Source organism: Dermacentor albipictus, chromosome 1 (assembly GCF_038994185.2).
Source record: "Dermacentor albipictus isolate Rhodes 1998 colony chromosome 1, USDA_Dalb.pri_finalv2, whole genome shotgun sequence".
Classification (NCBI taxonomy): domain Eukaryota; kingdom Metazoa; phylum Arthropoda; class Arachnida; order Ixodida; family Ixodidae; genus Dermacentor; species Dermacentor albipictus.
In genome coordinates, this window is record NC_091821.1 from 49,846,057 (window position 1) to 49,871,818 (window position 25,762).

At 43.9% G+C, this 25,762-nt stretch overlaps 1 protein-coding gene across 4 annotated transcripts in view; it reads left to right on the plus strand.

Annotated features, from left to right (window-relative positions):
- Window positions 1-25,762, plus strand: part of LOC135912017 (solute carrier family 25 member 35-like) — a 77,059-nt gene that overhangs the window by 32,656 nt on the left and 18,641 nt on the right. Inside the window, exon 1 of one of the 4 annotated variants that reach the window (XM_070520927.1) lies at window positions 25,415-25,754. The exons of 1 other annotated variant lie outside the window; for it this stretch is intronic. The gene's annotated coding sequence lies outside the window, so the exon portion shown is untranslated. Of the gene's footprint in view, window positions 1-25,414; window positions 25,755-25,762 lie in introns of those variants that run through there. 2 more of the 4 variants (XM_065444405.2, XM_065444408.2) reach the window with 2 other exon arrangements.

Here is a 25,762-nt window from a genome sequence, read left to right on the forward strand (position 1 = left end):
AGAAGACACGCGTACACAGACACCAACGTTCAGGCAAACACCGCACACCGCTACAAGCGTTTACGTGCCTGGCGCACTCATTGAGAATTCAAATTGACGCGGACAGACGGCGCACCGCCGCGCATGCGCAAGAGCTCCACGCATGCGCAGGAGCTCCGCGCGCCAGGGCGTGCGCGCTCCGAGAAGTGTGAGCGCCTTTTCCTTTTTCTTTTTTTTGTCTCTTTCTCTCTCTCTGCGCCCCATGCGCGCCGGAACGGGTTGCTTTTCTTTTCCATTTTTCATCTTTTTTCATGGACGAAGGAAATGCGCTGGCAGGTTGTATTACAAACGCTGTGGGCTATCGTATGAGACTGGAACGCACACATGGATGAACGCACTGCTTGTAAAAGCCGTTACAGGGCCCTTCAGACGCTTAAGACGCATTATCGCCAGCGACGATGAGTAATACAGCGCAATTGTAGCATATCTTCCAGTGTACCGCCAAATGTGATGCCGTACGTATGTTAGTGCTAATTTTCCGTTCCGATGATAGGTCAAACTAATCCGTACAGCAATGAGGTACTCATATGCGTGGCCGCGCAGGCATACCACCTGCGAAATGCTGGGTGGACTCAGAGAATTTGGCACATATTTTAAGTGAATGACAAACTTTGATGAGTTTATAGTGCAGGATATCAGTCAACAAAAAACCACCCGATGTTAGTGATGCAGCCGAGATATGAAGACAATGTGAAAAGTATTTGAGAATCGGACGACACACAACGCGCACACCACATGCGCGACATCGGTTCATCGCACACTCGCAAAGTCCGCGTTGTCAGCTACAAACATTACGAGTCTCTGAGCTGTTAGCTTGATGCCTGTTTGCAATCCACTCGTAGCTGAAGTTGGCGTTCATAACATCTATTATCATAATTGGATCGGCGTTTTGCTTTCTTTATTCTACTGCCGCAAAAGTCGTGCTATGACAACTGTGAAGACTGTCTTGGGGTTGCCGAGAGCGACTGCGTAGATCATATCATGTGGTCAACAAATGCGGAGGTATACACTATGTGTATACTAAAGTCTACAAATACGCTCTACAGCAATCTCAGCTGTATACAACATCAGTGTCTTATACCAAACGCAGCTCCGTATTATCCACCGGTACTTGCAGGCGCTTGGTTACAGCATACACGGGTTGGGCCCAGATTAACGTATTGTCAATCTATAGACGCCTTGTAAACCTGAAGCAATAAGAGTTTTACAGTATCGGCTGTTTTATACTTCATCTGACGCCTTATCACAATCGGTATACGGGCTGTTCGCGCAAGTTAACATGACCTTTGGTGACGTCCCACCCTATGGCCTTCACCGGCGGTGATATAGGAAACCGTGAAAAATAATTCGAATTGCAAAGAAGTATACGGGGTATTGCACTTAATTTGAGCCAGGTTTTAAGATATGCAAATGCTACGTAGCTGGAGAGAACCAAGGTAATGTTTGCCATCGCTTGGAGACACTCAGAGTATTTTTTTGCATTCCCCTGATTAGGCAATTAGTGTTAATTAATTTCTCAATTATTTAAATTAGATGAAAATGCTCAATGATACAATTGTGATGCAACATTAGAAACTCCCGATACAGTGTTCTGTTCAACGCGTGCTCCATAGAAGTGTTTTTCCGAGCATGAAGAAGCCCACGTTTACACGCAATATATATATATATATATATATATATATATATATATATATATATATATATATATATATATATATATACATATATACATATATATATATATATATATATATATATATATATATATATATATATATATATATATATATATATATATAATGTATGTGTGTGTGTGTGTGTGTGTGTGTGTGTGTGTGTGTGTGTGTGTGTGTGAATGTGTGCAGTGCGTGTTTGAAGAACTACGTAGAGTGGGAATAGACACGAAGCAATATACACCTTATTGACGCTCGTCTATAGACAGTCTAAAGACGAAGAATGAACAACAATAAATAGAGACTGTATCGACTTTTGTCTATAGGTAGTCTATAGAGGGACAGTAGACAATAAAGAAACAAACACCTTATAGACTTCTTACTATAGACCGTCTGTAGACTGCAAATAAACAAAAAGAAATAGACAACTTATCGACTTTCGTCTATAGAAAGTCTTTAGACAAACAATAGACAAAAATAAATAGAGGCTGTATCAACTTTCGTCTATAGGTGTCTGTTGTGGGGAAGTAGACGAAAACGAAACACCACATCTACTTTTTTCTATAGACCGTCTATAGACTGCAAATAGACAAAAAGAAATAGAAATCTTATTGACTTTCGTCTATAAAATGTCTATAGACAAATATTAGACAAAAATAAGTAGACTGTATCGACTTTCGTCTATAGCTAGTCTATAGAGGGGAAGTTGAGAAAAAAGAAACAAACACTTTATCGACTTTTTTCTATAGACCGTCTATAGACTGCGAATAGACAAAAAGAAATAGAAATATTATCAACTTCAGTCTATAGAAAGTCTATAGACAAATAATAGAGAAAAGTAAATAGAGGCTGTATAGGCTTTCTTCTATATGTAGTGTATAGAGAGGAAGTAGACAAAAAAGAAACAAACATCGTATCTACTTTTTTTATAGACTTCTATAGAGTGCAAATAGACAAAAAGAAACAGAAATCTTATCGACTTTCGTGTATAGAAAGTGTACAGGCAAACAATAGACAAAAATAAGTAGAGACTGTATCGACTGTCGTCTATAGGTGTCTGTTGTGGGAAAGTAGACAAAAAGAAACGAACACCATATCGACTTTCTTCTATAGACCGTCTATAGACTGCGAATAGACAAAAAGAAATAGAAAGTTTATCGACTTTCGTCTATAGACAGTCCATAGACTTTGTATTCACAAAAGTGCAAATCTATAGAAAGGCAAGGTCGTCTATAAAATGTCTATAGACTTTCTATAGACAGTCTAAAGTCATTTTTGTAAGGGATTGTCCCTTTTGCGCCATTAAACCCGAATCAACTAACTAACTAACAAATATATTCGGCGAGAAACCGACCCACGCCAGGCCGCGGGCGCGATGAGACAAACAAAGCCTCGCTTAAGAATAGAGGTTAACGCCCACAACCTTCTTTTTCGTCGTAAGAAATACCTTGCCCAAAATACTTCTCCATGTCCGTCCGCGCCCCTCGTTTCCCTTACGCCGTCGTCGCGTCGACGTTAGTTTCGTGTCGTCGCCAGGCCTACTGATCGTGTTCAGTTTTACCCCCACCACACGGTGAAGAGCAACTTTCGAACTGACGCCCCCGCGGCAGTGGGTAGCCACACGCGCTAACCACTGAGCTATCGCGCGACAGTCGAGTGTGGCAGTCTCCGCGGTGTTTCGTGCCTCGTTCCAACTCGTGGCAGGCAGCTCCTGTCGCGGACGAAGGCGACGTCTTGTGCATCGCGAGTTCAGTGTGCGTTATTTTCCATTCCTTTGATTATTCCCGCAATGTGTTCATCTCTGAACTAGATGTCTTTTAATTACACCCGAATCTCGGTCCATCCCTCATAGTGGGCACGCGCCACTAGAAAAGAGAAACCAAGCCAAGCAAGTAACGAATTGTTCTCGAGAAGGTGGTGCGGTCCGCTGCGAGAATGAACTTGATGCTGTCTCGCAGTAAATGCATTCAGAGCCGCAGGATTCCCTGCAGTCTGTTAATTGCCTTTGCATTTTAAACAATCTTGAGAAGCCAACAAAGACGCCAAGGACAACACAGGGAAAATTATTTGTACTTACTAACTGAATTAACGAAACGATAAAGTAATGACAATGAAAGCGGATGAAAAAAACAACTTGCCGCAGGTGGGGATCGATTCCACGTCTCCGCATTACGCGTGCGATGCTCTTCCCAGCCAATAATTTATCATTTCTTTAATTCAATTAGTAAGCACAAGTAATTTCCCCTATGTTGTACTTGGCGTCTTTGTTTGTTGGCTTCTCATGATATGATTAATAAAAATCGGGCCCCTCGGTTAACCCTCTTTCTCCTCATTCATTTTATACAATGCAATATAAAATTGCAATGCTGCCACCTGTCATCTATATTGCCTGCAGGGGTTCGGTATCACGGAGAATCGCCAAATATTAGGGGTGTGCGAATATTCGAAAAGTTCGAATATTACATTTGTTGCATTTCGAATATTCGTATTCGATTCGAAAAACAGATATTCGGGAATGTTAGAATATTGGGCTGGATACGAATATTCGAATCAAATTGAATATATTTCTGGCTGTACGGGAGCAAACACAGTTCTTAGCATTCGTTTGTATCTAATCTAAGAATATTGGGGCGATATTTTGCCAAATTTTGTGATGATTTCGTGCTACCAGCAAAATTTTGCGTGTAAAGCATACTTAGCCACTAAGCGCGTAAATCATGCGGAAAAGCCAACCTCTCAGTAGCAAGGGGCACGGGTTTGCAGACAGCGAGGGTGCACTTCATTTTTTCCTTTTTTTTTGTGTTGCAGCGCCATCCCCAATTCTCAGCTTATTGCTTGACAGCAAGTGCGATGAGTGACGACTGGTACAGGGTCAAATGGCTTCAAATTTAAAGATACTTGATGCGGTATAATAAGGCACAGGCTGGCAAGGACAGCTAGTGGGAATTACTAAACTTTCCAAGTTAACATGAACCAAATGCACAATGTATTATTATAATGGCTCACTAGTCTAGTTTTTGAACATTGGCAATTCATTTGTTATATTACAACGTGACAAATTAACCCAACTTGCTAATAAATGGATGTGCATATCATTATTCGGTATTCGATTCCATACTCGAAGCAACGTATTCGTATGCGATTCCGTATTCGAAAATTTTGATATTCGCTCACTCCTACCTAATATAGCTTGTTGGGCTTTGCAAAGAGAATTCGCATTCCCATGGAATGACCTCTGGGCTCTCTCGTGAGTGTGTACACACCTGCTTTGTCTGCCTTAAGTTGTGCTCTGAGCAGAGGGGCGCTCATTGGTTTCGTCGACATTAGCAATGAACGCCGTGCCACCAAGAGAGAAGCTATACGTTTTGAGACCTGACTGCGGCTGTCGAATTTTGATAGGAGCGGTACGCAATAAAGAAAGAAAAAAATATTGGATGCTCAGATGTTGGCGCATGTCAAGAACTTCCGAAGATGAAAAATAAGATATAATTGCTCCCCCCGCCCCACCTCTTCGCCATCTTACACGCTATGGCATCTCTCACAGTGCTTGGCACAAGCGTACGGACATCACTAGACCCAGACATTAGTACACCCAGGATTCCCCAGTGCGGCATACACGCTCGTCTCATCGGGAAACGCTCCCCGACGAAATTAGATGCGCTGGTTTCGAAAGCTGCTGAAGTCTGGCTTAAAGTGCGGCAGATCATGTGCTCGCCAAACTGACGGTCCTTTCAGCGCATCTCGCTTAGCAGTCAGCTGCGACACACATGCGCTCTGCTCGATGGCGTCGAGGATGGTCCAATTTCAGCCTGTACCGCCGACGGCCGTCTCATTCTGATGACCGCTTAACCGGCTTCTTCTTAACCTTCTGCAATCTTTCATATTTTCCGCCGAGCCTTCGTGACAAACGCTAGGCGAAGAAACATTTATATAAAGATCCCCTGCACTGTGGGAACGGATGTTATGCGAAGCATTTTTTTCAGATAGCTGGCTATCCAACATTATTTAGGGTTCCGCAAAGCGTTACCAGGTGTACTATAACGTGCTTGTGAAAATCATCAAGTAGTTTTTTATTGTGTGTGTGTGTGACGCGATCGTACGTTTGTGTGACGATAAGCAGCAAGACGACGACCATGGAGACAACAATATTGTATGGCGGCGACGGCACGATTTCTACTCCGGCCGTACGACGTATAGTTTACGACATGGCGACTGTTGTGTTCTACCTAGTTGTGCGTATATTGCGCGGGCCCAAGTGAGAGAAACCCGGGTTGTGATGTCATCGGCGACGAAGTTTATACGATCGTACGTACCTATGTCTAGGTCACGTGGTCTACGTTTAAACTACGATGGAACTTGTGCTCCGGCGAAGAAAACCTGCTCGTTCTGGGCCAATCACGAAGACGGGGCGATGTCGCACAGCTACTAGTAGTGTGACCTGCTGTGGGGGAATGACTGGGGGTATGTAGGCCGGTCGCGAAGGCGGTGAAGTCAAGCACAGGCGCCTCAAAGCCCTAGCTGTCACCAGTGAAGAATGCAAGAAACTGGCACGTGATGAGACGTGCGGCGCGTGCACGTCTCAGAGCTAGGTCGCTTTGGCGCGATAGAAGCAGCTGCGCGATTCTGGCCTAATACCACTTAGGTGTTTAGTAACTTTGGCACTAATCGCTGTTATTAAAGCGAAACTTTCTTTGCCTCTTCCTTCGACTTTCCCACTGCTGCTGCTGCTGACGTGAAAAGGCAAGGAAACGCTGTCACCATAGACACGACAGCGGTTGTGGGGAAACTGGATAAATTTAAGTTCAACGTGCATGACGGCACGTTTCTGCTATTTCTGAAAAGTAAGCACCATGCCAATATGTCGAGCGCACAGCTTACGAAGGGTGTGCAGAAGCAGAGCCGCATTAATTAAAGCGCACCGCAGGGTCTAGGCGACACTACGGAAGCGGTCGCACGTCAAATCAACACTTCTGTGCCCGCCGCGGTAGCTTTGCGGCTAGGGCATTTCTCGAGGTCTCGAGTTTGATCCCTACCGCTGCAACCGCATTTCCACGGGGGCGAAATAAGAAATGCTCGTGCACTTATATTCAGGAACACGTTTAAGAATACCACGGTGTCAAAATCAATCCGGAGTCCGCCACTACAGCGTGCCTGTGATCCGATTGTTGTTTTAAAACGTACAGCCCCATAATTCAATTAAAGTTTAATACTTCTGCCACGATGTGATGTGCCATGTGAGGCAATAAGTATGCTCAATGCCCTCAAAGGTTATGAAATATGGCGCACAACAACGCCTCAAGCAAACACTTCTTCCTGCGTGTTGTGTGTACTACGCAAAGAAACAGCAGTGGTGCACGCAAGGTAACGTTTAACATCAGCTCACCACTCTCGTGTTAGCCTAAACGTTGAAGAAATGAATAATTCGCCGAAGCACAGAACGCTTCGCTTATATCGATTCCCACAGTGCGTGGGACCCGCATAATGTTTTTTTTTTCTTATTTATTTCTCTCTCTCTCTCGCTCTCTTTGACGAGCTGCTGCAAATTTGCCTGCATTGATTTTTCTTCATCTTTGGTTTCTTTACTTAAGGTGTATGAACATTCTAATGCTTTTATTTTAACTTCGTGTTTATGATATCCATGCAATCTTGGCCTAATCCCCCTTATTGTGGGATTAAGCCACGATCGTACGGATACTTTAAACACCAAGGTAAAATGAAAGCGTTAGAACGTTCACGCATCTTAGGTAAAGAAAAAAAAGTTGAATAAGAGCCAACGCAGGCAAACTTGCAGCAGCTCATCAAAGAGAGAGAGAGAGAGAGAGAGAGAAATAACATTTATTAGTTCCAAGGGATCTAAGACCCCAGTGTGGGCTTTCTGGTAGGCTCATGCCTCCTGCCCGAGCACGTTCTTCATGTGCTGCATCATAAGCGGCCACCGTAGCTCTTCAAACTTTCGTGGGGGTGTGGTGCACTCTACACAGCGGCCAGGAGGCTTGTTAAGTGGTAGTTTCGAAGGTATTGTTTTTCTTAATGTGGAATTGGGGAGAGTGAGAGGGCATTCCCATAAGGGGCCGAAGAGGAATGTAAAAGCAAGCTTAAAGACAGTCTGGAACTAAAACATAGGTTACAACTATTTGATGCACAACGTATCGAGGCGCGTTGGTGAGGGCGAGGGCTGAAGGAGGGGTGACGGGTGAAGCTCCTGCGAAATGAGCGCTCGGCACAGTAAAATGGCAAGCGCGTAGAAACGCGCGGCGCACAATAATTGTCAAGGAACTGTTACGAGCGCACCAAAAGAAATTCAACACGCTTTTTGTCACTACTATAGTGAGTTATTTGTGCGCAGAACCGTAGACAGAGCTTCCTTCGTTGATGCCGCGTCTCGAGGAATATGGAAACTAGTATTTGGAATGGCCAGTTAGTGAGGACGAGCTAAATTGGGCCATTGACAACCTCGATCGCGGAAAACTCCCGGACCTGAAGTGAGTGCATCTTCTTAAGAAGCTCTGAAAGACAAGTTAGCGTGATCATTCTATGGTTTTAATGAATGAGATGTCAGTGGCTTTTAATGAAACATATGATCTTAGTGTATTGGCCCCTTTGCTTTGCAGTTGTTAACAACACTCACGATATACTCAAAACAGACGACCCGGAAAGCCTACGCAGTGTCACGTCCTATCGGCCCATTACCTTAACTAATGTCGATTGTAAAATCCCAATGAAAATATTTGCAAAAGGAGAGCACTTTGCTATTAATTAATTAGTAGCGCCAGACCAAACGTGCGGAATAAAAGGTAGATCAACCTTTACAAACATCTATGTAGTGCCTTATATCCTGCAATCCTGTAATGCCGCTGGGTTTTGGGGAACGATGATCTCAATGCTTTTTACAAAATAGGCTATGACCTTTTGCTGTGTTACTGTTTTACTTTTTACTGTGTTTAGGCTGATGATGATGATAATGATGATGATGACGACCACGACGATGACTTTGTGACTGCATTAATTAAAATTCGCGCCGGTCTGACTGGGATATCCTTTTCAACCGGGAGAAAGCAGACAAATGGAAATGGTGGCAGCGGCTTAAATTTGGTAGGTCCACTGTGCGTAAACTGTTTTTGGTAAACAACATTTAGTATGTCCTGCAGGTACCGCACTGTTCGAGGGCTAACATACAAAAGTTCCATCGAGTTCTCGTGGCTTCCTTTTGGGAGTGCTTCTGGGGGACGACGAGTCGTACACACCTTCTCCGCCTGCGACGGGGGATTGGGTTTAGTACACCTTTTATTGCGCCAAGAGTGGCTAACCGGTTTCTGTTTATTAGAGATAATCTTCATCAGCCTATGTTATGTCCACGGCAGTACGAAGGCCTCTCCTTGCGATCTGCAATTAACCCTGTCCTGCGCCAGCCGATTCCAACTAGCACCCGCGAATTTTTTAATTTCGTCGCACCACCTATTCTTCTGCCGTACTCTCGGCACCCCTTCTGTAACTCTAACGGTCCACCGGTTATTCAACCTACGCATTACATGACCTGACCAGCTCCACTTTTTTCTCTTAAATGTCAATTTGAATATCGGCTATACCCGTTTGCTCTCTGATGCAAACCGCTCTCTTTCTTTCTCTTAACGTTCTAGCATTCTCTGTTCCATCGCTCTTTGCGCGGTCCTTCAGTTGTTTTCGAGCTTCTTTATCAGTCTCCAAGTTTCTGCTTCATATGTTAGCACCCGTAAAATGCACTGATTGTACATCCTTCTTTTTAAGGATAATAGTAAGCTTCCAGTCAAGATCTCACAATGTCTGCCGTATGCGCTCCAACCCATTTTTATTCCTCTGTAGATTTCCTTCTCATGATCAGAATCCCCTGGGAGAAATTTACCTAGGCAAACGTACTCCTTCACAAACTCTAGAGGCTTACTGACGATCCTGAACTCTTGTTCCCTTGCCTGGCTATTGACCATTATCTTTGTCTTCGGCATATTAATATTCAACCCCACTCTTACACTCTCTCTGTAAAGGTCCTCAATCATTTGTTGTAACTCGTCCCCAGTGTAGCTGAACAGGACAACCTCATCTGCAAAATAAATAAATAAATAAATAAATAAATAAATAAATAAATAAATCTTTTTGACGAAATCAAATACAAGATGGGTACAAATACATATTCGGAGGTCCCGAAGTAACAACTGTCGGGGGGACCTCCTAACAAGACATGAAAAAGGGATAGGATCGTGGCAAACAGTGAGTCATGTGATATATTATACAATTTCTACATCAGCATCGGAAATAATCGGTAAGAGTGAAAAAAAAATCTAATAGAATATCACAAGTATAATCACACAGCTAAAAAGAAAGAAAAATAATTGAACAAATCTTAAAAATAACTCGCAGAAATTCAAACGAGGATAAATGGCACGTAAAACTAACAACGAGAAGTATCAATTATCGGCGAAATTCAGTCACTCGGTTATTGAACAGTACATTGAATAATGGTAAAGCAGAACAAAATATAATTAATTCTAGGTTCGTTAATTATACTATGCATCAGATAAAGTGTTCATGAAATGCTCCTTCGTTCCACGCTTGAATGATAATAATGTAGATCACTTCATTTCAGATGGTATTGAATTCCAAACAGAAATGCCTGAAAACGCGACGGTGAATTTCTCATAATTAGTTTTTGCTTTTGAAAGGAGAAGCTTGAGTGGTGCTGAAAATCTTGTGTTGTAATTGATGAGGCTAGAGCGAGTAAAACCTGGAATATTAAGCTCGGTATTTATAAGACGAAACATGAGTAGTGACAGCTTATGAGTGTTTAACATGCGTAAACGTAAAACATTTAGGGAACGGAATATGGGAGCAGAAGGAGATGTATGCGATTGGAATGCAATTAATCGTAATGCCTGCTTTCGCAAAACTTCTAGCTGATGAAGATGTGTGGCGTACGTATTACCCCAAGATGACAGGCAGTATGAGACATGACTGTGTATGTACGCCTAATATAAAGACATGAGAATGGTTTGCTGAAAAAAAGAGCGAGTTTTTATGATGATGTGAATGCCAAATGAGATTTTTTTAATAAGTGATTGAATATGGCACTGGAACTTTAGGCTCTGATCTAGAACTACACCAAGAAACTTAATTGACGCGGATCTTGCAAATACATTATTATTTAGAGACACTACACTAGAGTCAATGTGCAAAGTTTTAGAATATTGGAATACCGTAAATGTTGTCTTAGATGGGTTAATGGTTAGCTTGTTTTTTTTTTACATACCATGAATGAACATTCGCTAGATCAGCGCCAAGTTTATCCTGCAATGCGAATAAATTTTTATCAGATGCGAAAATAGTGGTGTCATCAGCATAAAGAAGGCAGTGCGCATGTGTTAATATTTCTGGCAAGTGAATAATGAATATGAGAAATATAAGTGGCCCAAGTATTGATCCCTGAGGGGCGCCTGTATTTACAGTTTTTGATGAGGAGAAGACACAATTAACTTGGACTATATATGGTCGGTCTATTAGGTAGTTGCGAAATAATTGTAAAGGCGGCCCAGAAATGCGATAAGATTCAAGTTTACTTAAAAAGAATACGATGGTTAATTGTATCAAACGCCTTAGTGAAATTAATAAAAAGAGCACCGACTAAGAGGCCTTGATCGATGGCTAATTTAACCCTCTCAGTAAAAGTAATAAGCGCTAGTTCAGTTGAAAAATTGTCAGGAAAGCCAAATTGATGAGGAGTTAAAAGATTAAGTTTCGATAAGTATTTAGTTAAGCGATTGTGTATTAGTTTTTCGATCACCTTACTAACGAAAGACAAAATGCAAATAGGACGATATTTACTCATGCACTTACGGTCACCTTCTTTAAATACTGGGATTACTTTACCTGTCTTGAGGCGATTAGGAAAGATGCCATCTATAAATAATCTGTTTGCTATACGTGCTAACGCAGGTGAGATTTCGTTAGACACAAGCTTAATGCTAGAGGGGCATGTCAAGTCGAGGCATGGACCGGTTGTTTTACGAGAATTGATAATATTACATACTTCTAGCGATGAGAAAAGGGGAAAAGGAATTCCGCTATGAGAAAAGGAGTAGCCGTCACCATTATAAGGTGACTACGTCTCTTTCTTTTATTTTAATTTAAATAAAAAAATCGAAGGTTGCTGAGATATTCGCCGTTGATCCGCACTCTTTGCCCGTCCCATTTTAATAGCTTGAATACTTCTTTCAAGCACGCAGTGAATAGCGTTGGAGAGATTGTGTCTCCTTGTCTCACCCCTTTCTTTATAGTTATCTTCTTACTTCTCTTGTGGAGAATTAAGGTAGCTGTGGAACCTCTGTAGATGTCTTCCAAAATATTTACGTAAGCCTCCTGTACTGCTTGATTACGTAATGCTTCTATGACTGCTGGTATATCATCAGAAGCCAACAAACAAAGACACGAAGGAAAACATAAGGGAAATTACTTGTACTTACTAAATGCATTAAAGAAATGATAAATTAATGACAATGAAAGCGGATGTAAAGACAACTTGCCGCAGGTGGGGAACGATCCCACGTCTTCGCATTACGGGTGTGATGCTCCAACCAGTTGAGCTACCGCGGCGCGGTTTCCCTATCCACTTTCTTAGGTATTTATGTGTTACTACTAGAACTAACTTTGGGAGTGTTAGCCAGCGCCACCACTCATAACCCTTGGCGGCAGATGTGGAACATCCTTTGTGCCGCAGGCGTCACGAGTACGTGATCTTTCTGGGTGAAAGCAACATGTCAATAAACGCGCACATGCTACCTGAAGGCATCAATATTGCCGGATTCGAGACCCTCGTTATGCATGATCTTATCCACGTCACTGATGATGTGGATGTGATCCATTGTAGAGTATCCCTTCCTGAAACCAGCCTGTTCTCTTGGTTGACTGAAGTCCAATGTTGCCATTATTCTCTGAAAGATTATCTTGCTGAATATTTTATATAATACTGGAAGTAAGCTAATGGGCCTATAATTTTTCAATTCTTTAATTTCTCCCTTTTTGTGGATTAGCAAAATGTTGGCATTCTTCTAGTTCTCTGGGACCCTTGAACTCGATAGACAGTTCGTATGAAGGGCCGCCAGTTTTTCAAGCATTATATCTCCTCCATCTTTGAATAAATCGACTGCTATTCCATCTTATCCTGCCAGTTCCCCCGTTTCATTTCTTGCAACGCCCTTCTAACTTCATCGTTAGTTATAGAAGGAGCCTCTGTAACCTGTTCATTAGTCCTTCGAATGGAGGTATCGTGGCTTCTCTGGGTACTGTAGGTCAGTATATAATTCTTCCGATGATTTTACTATATCTTGGAGATTGGTGATAATGTTACCCTACTTATCTTTCAGTGCATACATCTTGGTTTGTCTTATGCCAAGTTTCCTTCTCAGTGATCTGATGCTGCGTTCATTTTTTACTGCTTCCTCAATGTTTCTCTCGTTATAATTTCGAATATCTCGTATCTTCTCCTGGTTGATCAGTTTGGACGGTTCCGCGAATTCTATCTGATCTTTTGAGTTGGACACTTTCATTCTTTGTCGTTTCTTCATTAGGTCCTTTGTTACTTAGGAGAGTTTGCCTACTGGTTGCCTTGGTGCCTTACCTCCCACTTCAATTGCTGCTTCTAAAGCCGGCCTAGTTACTGTTTTATTCATTACCTTGTATGCCATCTTCATCTCTCTGTTCTAAGGCTGCATATTTGTTTGCAAGTACAATCCTGAACTGGTATGCTTTTACCCTTACTGCGTATAGATAGGCCTGTTTCTTCTTGACCAGTTTTACTTTTTTTCTCTTCAAATTGAGGTGAATCCTAGCCTTCACTAACCTATAATTACTGCACCTTACCCTACCTTACACTACTACATCCTGCACTACGCTGAAATCGGCAGAAAGTGATACCAATTTCATTTCTTGTTTCGACATTAGGGCTATTGCACGTCCACTTTTTGTTCCTAAGCTTCCTGAAGGAGATGTTCATTATTCGCAGCTTATTCCTCTTCACGAATTCTACCAACATCTCTCCTCGAGTGCTCCTAGAATCGATGCCGTAGTTGCCAATTTTTTACCAGCCTGCCTTTTCTCCACTGTTGCATTGAAGCCGCCCATTACTACTGCATAATGAGTTTGTACTTTTCTCATCGCTAGTTCAACATCCTCATAAAACTGATCTATTTCATCATCATCATGGTTGGAGGTTGGAGCGTAGGCTTGAACTACTCTTAATCTATACCTCTTATTAAGTTTGATTACGACTACTGCTACCCTCTCATTAACACTGTAGAATTCTACAGTGTTGCCCGCAATGTCCTTATGGATTAGGAATCCGACTCCGTACTGCTTCTTATCCGGAAGTCCTCTATAGCAGAAGACATGGTCAATTGTCAGCACTGTATAAGCTTCACCAGTTCTTCTAGCATCACTAAGGCCAATGATATCCCAAACAATGCCTGATAGTTCTTCATAGAGTCCTGCTTAGGCTAGCTTAAAGACGCATTTCTACGTATAGTCTACCGGCTCCGCTTGGGAGTATAGCTTTGCCTGATATTGTAGTCGCGGCTGACGAAATGTAAGGGCCACTTCATGGATTCTTTAAATAAGTTGTGTTGGTTGTCGGTCTTTGTGTGTACGCTTTTTCTTAGAGCACTTAAGTGAAGTCGCAAAAACTTGCGCAATGATGTTTGTGATTTAGTTCTCCCTGTGCCATTTTATCTATGATTGTATCTATCTACACAACAATTTATAGTGGTTTTTAAGCGATTTAAGAGAATGATGACACAAACAGCGGCAAAAGCATTCTTCTTTGGCCTGCACGCTGGTGCAATTGCCAATAAATAAATGTCTGAGGGGAGCAAGGGTTATTTGTTCCATGGGACGTCCATTGTGCTGTATAGATGCAGAAAGGAGAAAACTATTGAACACGCGTTTCATCATTGCCGGAACGGTGGCTTTCCATGGGACGTGATCCAACGTGCTGTCAAAAACATAACTTCCGATCGACCCATACGGAATCCGTTTCTTGGCCGTTCAATTTGATGATGGCACCCCATTCGACGTAATCATGCTTCTGGCCCTGCATCAACATATGAAGGTGCATGATGGCAATACGATGCATGCAGACACTGACGCCCGCTCAGCGACGCAACACTTGAGAGGAGATATAAGCAATTTTCTGCAACCCCAAAATACCCTGAAATGTGTGCCAGAGTGCTTGGAAAGCGTCAAATCACTCAGAACCTTAAAAGTGTTTTGATATGGTGTCAGCCCGAGGGAAGGCCCTGCCGACGTAGATAGAATTTTTCACATCTCCGCAGTTTTCTTGTTTTGCGTAAACGTGATGTATGGGTTGCTATTGTGCGTTAACACCAAGTGAGTCCTGCATTGTTATGGTTTATGCAATCAATAATGAGACAAAAACAAACAACCAGAATAAAAAAAACGGTCGTGGTTGATTTGTTAGAGTATCGGGTTGCTGTGGTGGAAGTCAGAGGTTTGATCCCACCGTCTGCCCCGCATTTATTTTTGTTTAGGAGGTCCGAAACGACAACACATGTCTCACTGAAGCTTCGGTAAAGGAAGTAAATAAATAAATAAATAAATAAATAAATAAATAAATAAATAAATAAAAGTAAAAAGTATGTTAGGACTGTAGCGAAGGAGTGAAAAGAGTGGTGAAGAGCAAACATCAGCTACGTGAGAGATGAGTTCCACAAATAAGGGAAGGAGATATCATAGGCAATGATGTAAAAATATGAACCTCTCCGTCGCCCTGGAAAGAGCTAAAAAATATCGTTCTGCTTACTTTGGTTCTTCTGAAATCTTGAAAAACGGGCTGAAGATTGAAAATGTAGGCCTTGTGACTTGGGCGGTCGTGCTTAACAGAATGCTGCGCTCTCCACATAACACCTTCGATGCGGTGTTGCAGAGATCGATCGGGCGCTGCCTGCGTGTGCGTATTTCCTGCTCTCTAGTAGACCCAGCTAACCCTATACCGCGCAGAATGCCTTTGGGCGATACTAACCACGTGGCAGGCAACTCTGGTATTCCGCACTTAAAATCTGCGTAAGGGTGGCGGCGGGCAAGTAAAGCCAGCCGGAAGAGTTTCTTGGGCCGCATTAATGACCGATGGTTCGGCGTCCGCGAGCTCCGCCAGGCCGTAACGGGTTCGTTACTTCTTGCCGTTCCCTCTTGTAATTGCGCGCGCACTGCTACGGGATACCGTATACGACGGGGCTGGTCTTTACGCGAGATCAAGAGAAATGTGGTCGTAACGGTGGCATTCGTATTGCTTATCGAGAGTTACGCGGGTAGGTTTGCGCTTATACCTATTAGCCCCCAAGCCAGCCACACGGCATACCACACCTTCCCCCGCGTTATTTATTAGTGACGTCTGCGCGAGAGGCAGATCCTTCCCTCCGACTCCCAGAGAGAGCAAAGAAGAGGGAACGACAGGGCAGATAGAGGCGCCTCGGGGCTACAACTGGCGCCAAGCCGCGGAAGGTGCTGCTGGTGAATCCGGGGCCGCTAGTCATTCATAATGAACGAGACAGCGGACACGCTGTATACGGCCAGCACGTGCCGGCTGTATCTTTGCCGAATGGCAATGCGTCACCCTGGACGCCGCAGTGGCTCACGCGCGGAAGAATGGAGCACGTGAATATGGCTCGCGTGATAACACACAGTAACTTAATAGGAAGCACGGGAACCTCTAAGTGCAACTACGTGATTCGTCCAGAATCGCACGCGGCCCAAAGCTGCCATGTGCTTCATGAATATGACCGCTGTCGCTACTCCTATACATCGAAGGAAAGAAGACGTCAGTCTCAACGGTGAACTTCAAGGTGGAAGGGAAGGGGGGGTGGAGGCGCCGGGAAAAGTGGTAATGGTACAGTGCGCTGCCGTCTGCGCTCTTGAGAAAAGATTCCTGGAGGGATGATTGCCGCGTTACGTTGTGGTTGGCGATTTGTGAAATGTATATTACTGCAACACGTGCGGAACTGAAGAGCATGCGCGAGTCCTTAGTTGATGATTATTTCTCGGCTGTGTTTGCAGTGCGTCGCATTTGACCTGAAAGAAAAAAGTCGAACACAAAGAAAAAAAGTCGTAATGGATACAATATTTTAAAGCGAAAGATACGCTTGGCACACCTTTGACAAAGGGTATGGAAGAGCGCGACTACTATTTTCTTATCTTCTACTGGCGTTATGCTTGGTTTTGTACTTCAATAGTATTTTTATGTTCTCAGGTCAACATTGGTGCTAATCTAGATACATTACAGGCTATATGCACATTAAGCCCGCCGAAGGAAAAAGTAACTAGCGGTACCTTTGAAGGCAATGTTAGAAAAAAAATAAGAAAGAAGAAGGAGTTTACATTTTTACGTTAGAAGCAGAGGTCGCTCGGGTGTCTGGCCACACGATACCGTTATTCTGCGATAGGCTGCCAAGTGAAACCTCTTGCGCCTTGACGAAGCGCCAGTAGTCTAATGGGCCACTATCCGGTTTGTTATAAAAACGTGTTCATCTGCTTGTTGCAGCATAGCGACACGGCCTCCGTCCGTTTTTTTTTTTCCGTGACAGGTATACTGCCGTCGCCGAGGCAGTTCGTCGTGGGCCACACACCTCTAGAAACGCGCCGGGACGAGCTTTTTCGCCGGGCTGTCCTGCGGAAATTTCATTGCCATAGCAATTATATGGACACTCCAGGGGAATTTTGCCGTCGTCGGCGTCGCCGTGAGGCTCCGCAGAAAGTTCAAGGGTGATAAGATCTAATAAGATAGCACCGCGCGCGCCGTTTGCTGTGGGTGCGTGGGAAAGTGTGCCAGAATGAGCCGAGAAGGATGGTAGCTTGATCGCTGTCGTCCTAGCGCGTGCCCAGTCTGGGAGGTCACGTGATCAAACGCGCGCTTGGTTTGGGGGGGGGGGGGCGGAGGTGACGCGAGCGTCTCTCTCCTCCTCGGCCCCCGCCGTGGCTGAGCATGGCTACTCCGCGCGGCTGAGTGCGTGCGCGGGCCATGCGCCGTATCCTGGAGGTAATCTGCGGCAGTTGCAATGGCTGCACGAGCCGAAATTCCCTGGTCGCTTCACGGGCGCTGTCTTCCCGCGCGTAGCGTGTTGGAGGTCACGTGATATCAAGTGTCGGACACGCGTTGAAGTGCGAGGCAGCCCGAAGCGTTCGCTCTCCGAGACCTGTCCTCTTCATCACGCCAGCGTTTTGGCAGCGAGTGTGCGCGGTCATCGAGTGAGATCTGTTCATGTTTGCCTGTGCGCGCGCAACACCGTGCTTGTTGATTTGATTAGTAAGCGAATGTTTACTGCACTTTACACGGCCGATAAAACTACGAACCTTACTTCGTGTAGTTGTTGAATACATTGCTATCGCTATCAATGCTTCGCATTTCAGGCGAAATGGTGGCTTTCTTTCTTCTTTCTTTTTTTCGAGCTCTAAACTTTCCAAGGAACAAGCGGTGTGCAAACTGAGTGTGAATTTTTTTTACTCGTTCAATCGCTAACAGTCAAAAAGCAAAAAAAAAAAAATTAGGAAAGCTGGTAGTCTCTTGTCTCAGCTGCAGCGCGCAAATAGCTGTAGTATCACACAGTGTACAATAAAGCCAACGTTTCCTTGCACATATCGATGCAAAGAATTAGGCGGGCTTGCAGAAAGTCCCGCACTTAGTGTCAAAAGAGATAGCACACGCTTCTAAGCCTCTTTTCCTGCATGGTGCATGGAGGAAGTAAAAATAAAAGTGGAGCTCCCCGACAAATTTCTTGCCCTAGTTTCCTTTACGCTGTTCATTGGCAAGAAATAAAAAGGAAGTTCAACATCAATGTGTGCTTCGTATGGAGCGGGTAACTGAATCAGCGTGCAAGGCGAATGAGATGAAAGTGGAAATTGAGAATGAATGGCGCAGGAGCAATTAATTACAGAAAAAAATGTACACTAGCGCTTGGCGAGTGAAAGCAGCTAGGCGCGCTGCAATTAACATGGTGCGCAGAAATTGCGAGCACCTCATTACGGAACACAATGCGCGTTTTCCCAGGTGCAGCAGTCGCGTGTATACTTAGTTCGAGTGCATAAAAGGCTCGCAGACAATGGCCGTTTATGCTGGCCTCGAAGTTTCCTCAACCGCTTTGTGAGGGAAAAAAGTAACGATGTTGAACGCGATAGAACCTCCTATCCGCCACTTTGCCTTCTGAGCACCTCCACCGATATGTACAGCAGCTTCATTCGCGACATTCCCGTTGCAACGAACGAATTCGAGAGTTTTCAAGATGTGATATAGAAGCCGATAGATGAAGCGAGCACTGTAGTATTCAGAAACTTGTATTTGTAGCGTGACCGGCAGCCACACGAACCTCGACCACCAACGCATTTTTTTTTTAAGTCACTACATTTTAAAAAGGAAAGGGGAGGGGGGGGGGGGTTCGCGCGTTACTTTCAAATGGTCCCCACGAGGCACCCGCCACGTCTGCTTTTCTTGAGTTACAGCCCTTCGTAATGTTTTGTCGGCGGGTATCGGTGCTGCGAATGCTGCTCGATGGAAAAGGCGCATCCGGCAATTTTGCTGAAAAAAAAAAAACATTTTCAAAGGGGACTCACAAGATCCCGAGTTTGTCCTTTCCTACGTTTCAGTTTTTTCCTAATCTTTTTGCAGGCACATTTGTATAAGTGTGTGCAAAACTGTCCCAGTGAAACGAGTGCAGTTGCCTTCAAATGTTAAAATGTGATCGTTGTAAAAGGTAATTACAGCGTTGGTCCAGAAATTGCGCAGTGGGTTATCGCAGGGAAGGCGGGAGATCGAAATTCAAGACGATGAGCAAAACGAGAACAAAGTAAAAGCGCGGGCCAATTAACGTTTCGACAAGTGGACTTTTTTTCATCAAGGCCTTGAAGAAGACAAGTCCACTGGTCGAAACGTTAGCTTCCGCTTTTACTTTGTTCTCGTTTTGCTCATCAGTGGGTTGTGAAGGACGACGTAGAAGGGGAATTCCGGAATATTTATTTATTTATTTATTTATTTATTTATTTATTTATTGAACACAGCTAGCCTGATATCCAGGCCTTAAGCAGGAGTGGGTTACACTTTCGGTACAGATGTACTCGGGACAGCAAAAGAGCAGACATACAAATAAACGGAACTGGAGAAATGTGATTGGTGGGTCAAGTATGGCACTGAATATAATGTTATAATTTCATATGGCAAATATTCCATATATCAACACGTGTGGTGACGCTTTATACAGACTGTTGCTCAACACTTATCAATGTGAAAAAAAAAATGGCTGTGGCTTAGGTAAGGTTAAGCCCAGGATGCGAAGCATACTAGCCTTTATTTTAGTTGTTGAACCACTGTTTAGCCTGGTGAACTGCTGTTGCTTGGCTATATTTGGTTCGGCTAGACGAAGAAACAACTCATGCATTACTTCTTCGCCTTCAAGAGTGGAACGCGACAGCGTTCCCGTCGACCCGCCAAGGGGTGTAAGACAATGGGCTACAGGGCAGCGACTACGCGCCCCGCATTGGACGCGGTGAGCGTCGAGCAAAGCAGCGTTCGGCGCGGCAACGAAATGTGCGCCTGAGCAAGAGACGCACGCCTTAGAAACAGCGCGTTTCTAAGGCAACACCGCATTCACTAGAGGCGCTTTTGTACCGCTTTGAAGCGTTGTACTCGTGGCTCAGTGGTAGCGTCTCCGTCCCACACTCCGGAGACCCTGGTTCGATTCCCACCCAGCCCGTCTTGCAAGAGTTGAGCCAAAGCCACTTCTCCTCTGTCGTGACGTCACGGTGTCACGTGATTTCATGGTCACCGCCGCGCCTGAGGAGCTGGGTTGAGCCCTCGTAATATGCTTCGCATAAAAAAATAGAAAAATATTTATTAGTGTAAAAGCGTTAGACATGTCAACACAATGAACAGTATCAAGAAAACATAACTGAAAAAAGTATAAAATAAAGAAAAGCAACAGATAAGTGTGACGCTTTCATGGCACGTTGCTAGACCATTGGTGATAAGACACTATCATTTCATGTTTTGAAGTGCGGCAGCGTAAGCGAAAATAGAAGAGCACTCGATCACTCGATCGAGTGTTCGAGCACTCGATCACAACGGTTCCAATCACGGATGGTACGCGGGAAAAAAGAATTCATATAAGTGTTAGTTCTGCACGAAGTTTCGCTAACTTTTTTTTAGTGGAAAGAACGAGTGGAACGTTGCGTAAGATGTTTAAAGTTCGTGATTCCCTTCATTCCAAGCTTGTCATGGTATATAATGTAGAATGTTTTTAGCCTTTCGCGATCGATGGCGTCTTGTTTGTAAAGATTCTAGGTTTGCAAACATGTTTGATTTATTTATGTGCAATACTGCTAGTCTCAGTGAGACCAAAGCAGGGGGGCACAGTTTTACAAGAAGAAACAAATAGGTCATTATACATGGTACAGCAAAAGAAAGAAAGAGAAAAAGCTTCCTTAACTACCGTAGAAATCGCCAATGACGATGGGAAGTACAATACTTTTGGTTGGTACAACAATATGGCCATAACAATATAACAATATAGTTGGTATAACAATATAGTATTACTAGAATTTATATAAAAATTAGCGATAAATGACCCATGTAAGATTGCAGAAGCTATAAAGCTAACATAACCGCGCAGAAGCGGCCAGTTTGGGGGTGTAAATGCAGACGTTCCACGCGCAGAAGTAAGTATTACAGTTTAGTGTATGTGGATGCGTTAAGTGGCGTCGTCTCTGTTGAATATGTCTAGTAGGTTGATAAATGATGAAAGTGACGGAGAGGAAACTATGTCTGAGTGGAGGAGATTCCATTCCTTGATCGCACGTGGGAAAAGTGAAAACTTGAACGTGTCATTGCGAACACTGTACTGGTTTAGTGTAAATGGATGATTTTTTCGCGATAGACGTGATGTAGACAAAGTAATGTACTTAGCTCGGTCTATCTTATAAGTGTCATGCGTTAGTTGGTAGATGAATTTTAATAGGGCTTCTCTGGCCCTAACAGATAGTGTATTAAGACCTGCGTTAGCTAAGAGGTTGTTGGGGAGTCATAGGGCCTGTATTTGTTAAAAATGAACCTCACAGCTTTTCTTTGCACCTTTTCTAGTTTTTATATGGTAGTTGATGTGTGCGGGAACCAGACGATGTTAGCGTATTTTAAGATAGGGCGAACAAAAGTTGTGTAGGCTAGTAGTCTGGTGTGCTTCGGCGCAAGGCGTAAACATCTTCTAAAAAAAAAAAAAGCTTCCGTAATGCGACTGAGGCAATATTATCAATATGTAAGTTCCATGAAAGGTCAGAAGAGAATGTCAAACCTAGGTATTTGTGGTTATTTACTTTATTCAGGCAAGTGCCACCGAGAGCGTAAGTAAATTCCGAAGGCTTCTTTTTTGTTGTAAAGGACATGCATACAGATTTACTGGTGTTAATTGACATTTGCCATTCTTTACACCAATTGGGCACCAAATCGAGTGCTCTGTTTAATAATAAGTGGTCTGCGTAACTGACAATTTCTTTATAAATAATACAATCATCCGCGAAGAGCTTAATGTCACATTCAATGTTAGCAGCAATGTCGTTGATAAAGATCAAAAATAGCAATGGGCCCAGTACTGACCCTTGGGGAACACATTGGAGGTGACAGCTACAGACCTGGAAGGGGTGCTATCTACAATAACGTGCTGTGTTCGATGCGATAAGAAGTTCTTTATCCATGCAGTAATCTGACCGTCCCCGATTGTAGCCTCTAGTATTGCAACTAATTTTACATGGCTTACACAATCAAATGCTTTACTGAAGTCGAGGAGGATCATGTCTATCTGGCTTCGGTTGTTTAGGTTGAGCGCAAGGTCATGCACCACTACTTCGGTTAGTTGTGTGACCGTTGAGAGGCCACTTCTAAAGCCGTGTTGTTGAGGTATTAATATATGTTCTTGCTCGAGAAATATAGTGATGTGTTTGAAGATAATATGTTCCAATATTTTACAAGATGTGCTGGTATGTGAGATTGGCCTGTAGTTAGAAGGTTCGTTGCTGTCGCCAGATTTATGTATAGGAATCACCTTCGCTTTTTTCCAGTCATGTGGTAATTGTGCGCACGCAAGTGATTTGCGGTATATAATGGCAAGGTATTGGCTACACCATTCTGCATACGTTTTTAAAAACTAATTCGGCATATTATCTGGCCCGTTAGCTTTCTTTATGTCGAGATTAAGAACTCCGGCATTGGTAATGCTTAATGAATCGATGGATTTAAGTGGACGTGGTAGGGGGGGAATTAAGCCATTATCTGAAGTGAAAACCGAAAAGAAAAACTTATTGAATGTGTTTGCTCGAGCCGTTTTCTCTTCTACAGATCGTTCAGGTGTCACACCTGAACACGGACGAAAGTATTTCCAAAACCTGTTTGTATTGTTGGTAATTAAGTCGGGGAATTTTATGCTGAAATAATGATGCTTTCCTCTGAAGTCAGCTAGAGCGGAGGTCAGTTTGTCTTTCAGAGATTCATTCGACCCTTTTCTTTTAATAGTATGTCTATGTCTTTTTACTTTACGCTTCGCTTGAAGGACCTCACGCGATATCCTTGGGTTTTTCTTTTGTGGTTTACAACGTTTCATCGGGATGAAGTTTGTTGTGCAGTGTAGCACGATTGACTTAAATTGATGCCACAAATTGTTGACGTCACAACACGTTTCTGAAGCTGCTTGGAGAAAAACATCAAACTCGTGCGCCAGGGGAGTGAGAACACAGTCATGAGCTGCTCTACGAAAATCAAGTACAGTACGCTCCAGGCTTAGCTTCTTTATGTTGCCTTCAAGCGAGAGCTTACATTTAGGTATGTCGTGGTCCGATATACCACCGACTATTGCCTTCTCAATTGCGTGAAGTGGGAAATGGTTACTTATGAGTATGAAATCAAGTATGCTATTCGTAGAGCCTTGTGAGCGAGTTGGCTGGTCGACTAGGTAAAGGTTGAAATTTAGCATTAGATCCGTAAGTGCTGAGGATGTGGCTGTAGTGTAGTGCATGGTACTCCAGTTCAAGTCTGGTAAATTGAAGTCCCCCATGAGGATTACTCTGCTGCTACGAACGTGGAACTGCATATACTCCTGCAAGGCAAGCACGCCTTCGGATCCACTAGTAGGGCTTCGATAGACGCAACCAGCAAATATACCGGTGTCATTGTACGGTATTTTACAACATACAGCCTCCGCATTGGAGACCTCAGGGAGTGGAACGAATGGAATGTCATTCTTAAGGAGCAGGGCCACGCCGCCACCAAGAGACAGCCTATCTTTGCGAATAACAAAGTAACCTGGTGGAGATATCTCGTGACTGAAGATATCTGGGGATAGCCAGGTTTCAGTGATGGCCACTATATCGGGATTGTGTTCTAGTAACAGTACTTCCAGGAGTTCCACTTTGTTTACTATGCTTCTCGCATTTATATTAGGCACGGTTAGGAACTCAAGTTTCTTTGTTAGGGTCTCACGCTTGTTTGACTTCGGGTTGATGGACGATTTCTTTTTATGTTTTTTTGTAGCGACACCCTTTCATTTTTTTTCGTGATCCCAAATAAATACGCGATCATTAATGTAGAGCTTGTCATATGATAAAGAGACTTTTCCGTGTTTTTCCCGATTCGGTTTTGCACTTTACCAGAGTTTTTTTCCAGTCTCCCGCATTTTGCGGCTGAAATCCACTCCGATAGACAAGTTGGAGCCTTTGAGCTTGTAGCCTTTTCGTAATATTTGAGTCTTCTGTTTAGTGTCAAGACGCCTGAATATCACTGGTCTGGTTTTATTTCTCGAGTATCTACCTAAACGGTGCATGCGCTCAATACCAATAGGTTCCAGACCAAGAGTGTTCTTAATTATGTTGTCGTTTACAGCGGCTTCTAGGCTTTCACTGCTTTCTCCCTCTGTTTCAGGGAGGCCATATACTAATAGATTCACCCGCCGTGGTTGCTCAGTGGCTATGGTGTTAGGCTGCTGAGCACGAGGTCGCGGGATCGAATCCCGGCCGCGGCGGAAGCATTTCGATGGGGGCGAAATGCGAAAGCACCCGTGTACTTAAATTTAGGTGCACGTTAAAGAACCACAGGTGGTCGAAATTTCCGGAGTCCTCCACTCCGGCGTGCCTCATAATCAGAAAGTGGTTTTGGCACGTTAAACCCCATAATTTAATTTTTTAATACTAATAGATTCGGTAGTCTGCTCCGATTTTCGAGGTCTTCGGCTCTCTCTTCAAGCCTTTGCAACCGCACCTTCATATCTGTTATTTCACTTTCAAAGAATGACACCTTTGCCTCGATTGCTGTTAACGCGTCTAACTTTTGGTCCATCTGAACGAGGCGTCCTTCCTTAATATCTTTAATATCAGCGGCTAAGTCCTTAAGTTGTTTGGCAATCTGGTTTATGTCAGGTCCCGGGTTAGATTCTACATCACCGCACAACAATAGCAGTTCTCTCAAATACAATGTGATGTCGATGCAAATCAATATACAACCGACCGAATCAACGGAAAGGCGAGTCCGTGGGCACGGCAGCAATAGCAGAAATGGGTCGTTTGACCGAAAGCATAAACCATATCGTCTCACCTGCACAACGAAGACGAAAGGGTTCGATGTCACCATCGCAACTGCGCTGCGTGCCCAATGAAGCCATAGTGCCGAGGGAGGCCTTTTGTACGGGTGCTGTGGTGAGGCGCTGCTTGTTGGCCGTGCAGCTGCGCAGGCGCTGTCGAGTGACGTATCCTGCAGTCCCACGGTGAATCGCGAAGACCATCTTGCACGTGCAAATCTTTGACCATGATGGCTTGCGCGCTGGTCTGGTCGGTCTGCGCGAAGCTGGCGTGTTCAGGATGGTCCGTGCGCACCCCAGCCACGGAACACACCAGGACGAAGCAAAGCGGCACGACGAAGACGAAAGGGTTAGATGCCACCATCGCAACTGCGCTGCCGTGCAGTTGAAGAGAAGTTGGTGATGTTTTGCTGCTGTGCGAAT